This window comes from Alligator sinensis, unplaced genomic scaffold, assembly GCF_000455745.1.
Source record: "Alligator sinensis unplaced genomic scaffold, ASM45574v1 scaffold85_1, whole genome shotgun sequence".
NCBI classification, from domain to species: domain Eukaryota; kingdom Metazoa; phylum Chordata; order Crocodylia; family Alligatoridae; genus Alligator; species Alligator sinensis.
In genome coordinates, this window is record NW_005841891.1 from 690,067 (window position 1) to 694,173 (window position 4,107).

A 4,107-nucleotide genomic window follows, 5' to 3' on the forward strand; every position below is an offset into this window, starting at 1 on the left:
GGAAATAATTTAGCAGTGCCGAAGCGCGCACAAACAAAATCACACCCTTGGGTTGTGACATGTGTGAATCCCGGTGGGCCCTGGGAATGGGTGACTGGACTTCCAGGCATGTCTGTCTCATGGGAGAGGCAAGCCCCTCAGCCATCCTGCAGTCTGTGTGAAACTTCCCTGGGCTGGCTGAAAATCCAATAGCAAGACTTAGGGGAGGAAGAGAAAGCAACCAGGGGTGTGTGCATGGAATGGGGGCAGCACCGAGGGGACTGGGGGGTGCGTCATGCAGCTCTTATTTGGGCAAGAGGTCAGGAGGAAAGTTCACCTGAAAAGGTTTTGGGGAAGGTACAATTAGGGGTTTGTGGAACAGAATCCCTTGTAACATTAGAGGGGCTGCAGTTCATCTCTGGAGCTGGGGCTGGGGGTAGCAGGAGGAGATTGGATTTGTTATTCCTTTATGCCACCTCCTGTCAAACTGGGAGGGCTTTTGCTGGAGAGAATAGAAAATAATTCACTTGCTAGAAAGGCTGACCCTCCACCCTCTCGCTAAGAGAGTGGTCTTGTCCCTCTGGCACAGGCACAGAGCTATTTCCATTGCTGCAGTGAGGTGCTGTCAATCAGGGAGGGTCTCCAGCAAAACCTCCTTCAAAGCAGGGTCTGGTTTTGGGGGATGTGGGCGGGAGGTGTGGGAGGAGATGTCTGCGAGGGAGTGGAAAGGACTGGAGTCTGCCTGAGAGGCCCATGCCAGAGGTGGTTATGAATGGTGGTTTTCAAAGTATTTTAAAGCACCGTGACACAAATAGATCACCTTTCATGGCTACGAGGCAGCAGTTCTGCTGCATAACAGGGCACCACAAAGGCCTTACGATGAAGTATAAACTGCAATCTGTAATGGCCCATACAACACATGTTCCTTGTTGGAATAAAAATATTCCAGAATGGATAGCTCAGCTGGACAAGATGTATTGCTAATAGCTTATGTATAATACACCCCAGCAGTTAAGTGTTAGTTGAGCAAGCCTTGCTTAACCTCACAAGTCCAGGCAGATGCTCACACTAGCTCTCTTCTTGCAGAAAGCTGTAGGGGTTTTGCTTACCTCTCCAGGGGGGAGACAAAGGATGAGGATAGAAGAACAAAATACAGCTGTGGACCGGTCGGTTTGCTTGGGTGAGAGGCTCCTCCCCACAACTCTTGCTTCAGTGGAGAGGGGTTGTGGGGGGCAGGAGGGAGGCTTTTCTCTGTTGGGCCAGGCCCAATGCCTTAGAGAGAGACAGTGGCAACAGCCCTGCTCTGTCACTTCCCACACCTCAAGAACCAGCTGCTTTGGGGCTGGCACCTAGAACCAGCTCTGCATTTTCTGCAAACTCATGTTTCTCAGGCTGTTTCAAGCTAGATTTTCTTCAGTGTCTGACTCAATTCTGGGGTGCCAGTCTCCCATTGAATTTCAGTGGGATTCAAACACTTGCCTCTGGTTGCTTTCTAAGATAACAGTCAGTCAGCAGTGGACTTCCAAGGGCAGCTCTCTTTAACCTCTAGGCAGCAAGCCCTCCATGCCCCAGTTATGTGATTTTTGCCTCTAAAAGGCCTGACTTGCATCTAGTGCCTGGGAAAGCAGCATTTGACTACAGCTGTTGCCATAGCTGGTGCAGGGCGGGAGCCAAGGCCTAATCCACACAAGAAGAGGTTTGTGGAGGTGCAAAACCTCATAGGCTAAGTCTGCAAAGATGGGCGGCAGGTGCTTTGGCTAAGGTGGCAGTGATAGGGCAGACCCGGCCCCTGGGCGTGGACCCAGCCCTGCTGGCAGAAGGAGCCTTTCTGCTGCCAGAGCTACCCCAGCTTCCCTGAATGGTAGGAGTTTGTTGGCAAATCTGTGTCGCCATGGCGTGCTTGCTGGCAGGCATGCTGGGTAGAAGTTGTACTAGTTCCCCAAGCGACATGAGCTATGCTAGCAAAAGCTCTCTCATGCCAGTATAACTCTATCTTCTGCCAGTGTAAGATGTGCTGACGCATGCCCCCTGAGCCCACAGTAGCACGAGGGTGGAAGTGTCCAGGGTAGACTAGCGTAATAGAGGCCAGTGAGCAGGAAAAACACCTTGTCCTCTCCTGCTTCCTAGGAGAAGCAGTGTCCTCCACTTCCTTCACTATGACAAGGCTGGTATTATGTCTTGTCAGGTGGGTACTGTGACTTCCATATTCCTCAAAGCCTCTGGTCTTCTGGGCACAGTCGTGTGTATGACCACGCAGTCGGGAGGTGTCAGACTACAGTGAGCCATCTCTTCAGGCGTGAGTAGCAATCAGCTGTTTTAGGGCCTGACCCTTCTCTTCTGCCAGTTCTCTGAGGAGTGTGAATCCAGTGGAAAGAGCTCCAAGTCATGCCAGTGTAAATGAGAGGAGATTACTGTCTTGTCAGTGCTCTGTTCATGTGACTAGCGTGGCTTAGGGGTAAGAAACTGCATGGTGTTTCACCTTTGTTGCAAGGCACCACATCTCAAGGGACCAGTTCATATTTACTCTAAGGGGGCTTTAACCCAGTGTCCCCTATCTAACCAGCAGTTTGGGAGTCCTTCTGCAGGCTCCTGTTGTCATGTCCTCTCTTCAAGCTGTGCTGCGTAACTGCTTACACTGCATACAAATAGGGTTTGTCTCATGACATTTTGGCCAGGAAGGGGAGGAATAAAGCACACGGGGAAAAAAAATATATTTTTGCTGAAGCCACTGCTCTCCAGAGGCTCATGTCACAAGATCCTGCCTTTGAAAAGGAACACAAAGTGCATCTTGCTACTCTGGGATGCAAAGGTGAGCCTCACTCGTACTAGTGCAGGGGTGGCACACACTGTGTCAGATAGGGCAGGGAGCAGAAAGCAGAGCAGCAGATCAGGCAGGGGAAGGGGACTGGAGTGGCATTCAGGGAAGGTGGAAGGCTTACCTTGTGGCGGGCCTGCCAAAAAGTTTGGCTCCTGCTGTACACGGTATTCCCGTTTTACCCACTGGCCTAGCAAGTAGCTTCCAAGCATGCTTTGCCTTTCTTCAGAAAAGGCATGCTAACATTTTTGTCATAAGAGTCTTTGGCTCTTTTTCATAAGTCGGGATATTAATTCTGCTGTCTTGATCCAGTTCTAGCATAAGTGCAATGCGTATATTCCATTTACAATCCTGTGGCAGTTTCAGTTAGCTAGAAGTTGCTTCTTGTCCTGTCCTGTTTGTGTGTGTGGTGAACAGCTGCTGTGTTTCACCCAAGAAGCAGCTGCATTTCAGAGGTAAATGACTTGATCGATTTATGCACGTGAAATCTAATTTCCACCCTAGAGAAGAGTGATCCTTTGAAGGCTTTTTTTTTGTTGCTGTTTATTCAAAGTGTAGCAGCCTGTGGACAATGCAGATTTCAGTCCTAAATGCAAAGGGAAACCAGATGGTGTTTTCCTAAAAGCCTCACTCTTGCGTTATGCGACTGCTGTAAATTATGCTCATTGTATCTCTGGATTATTATGGACTAGGCAGCACTGTGGGATAAATGCTTCTCTGGTTTCTTATTATAAAAGTCAGCCCGCCTCACTACACGGGCTTTGACGCTCTGTGTCACTTGTGCACTATCTGTGTGTCATGCTAGGTCCTTGGCAGGTGAAGGGATGAAGGAGGCTGTGATCTTCTCCCTCCCAGGAATAGTGTTAGGAAATAAAATCTAGTTACAGCCTAGCTGACTCCCCGCTGGCCTCTGTGGCATCTCTTGGGGGTGATAACCTTTTGTGACTGGCTCTTGACTTGCCAGATCGAAGGTGTCAGTGAGCTGATGTAAGGATTCTTCTTTGGAGGCATTGCATAGCTCTGCCATGATTTGCTTCAGCTCACTTGGTTTAGTGCTGTCAGGGCCTGTGTGATGGGAGTTGCTCCCTGTCAGAATGTATTGTCTTCGCTCCTCATGCGTGCAAGGATTTGATTTTTAGAATGGCAGCGGTATTACTTGCATTTGCTCATTGCATGTGCTCTAACCATCTCCCAGGCACTTCTTCTGAGAGACTGCGCGTTGTCTATGTTCCAGCGGTCAGCTTTCCCATTGTTACACAGTGCAATGGCATTCATGGATTTCTTTCAGCCCTCGCAGTCACTTGCTGGTGGGT

At 49.6% G+C, this 4,107-nt stretch overlaps 1 protein-coding gene across 1 annotated transcript in view; it reads left to right on the top strand.

Moving 5' to 3' along the window:
* The window catches only part of TECPR2 (tectonin beta-propeller repeat containing 2), a 173,566-nt gene that overhangs the window by 166,078 nt on the left and 3,381 nt on the right, over window positions 1-4,107 (top strand). The gene's annotated exons all lie outside the window — the stretch shown is intronic.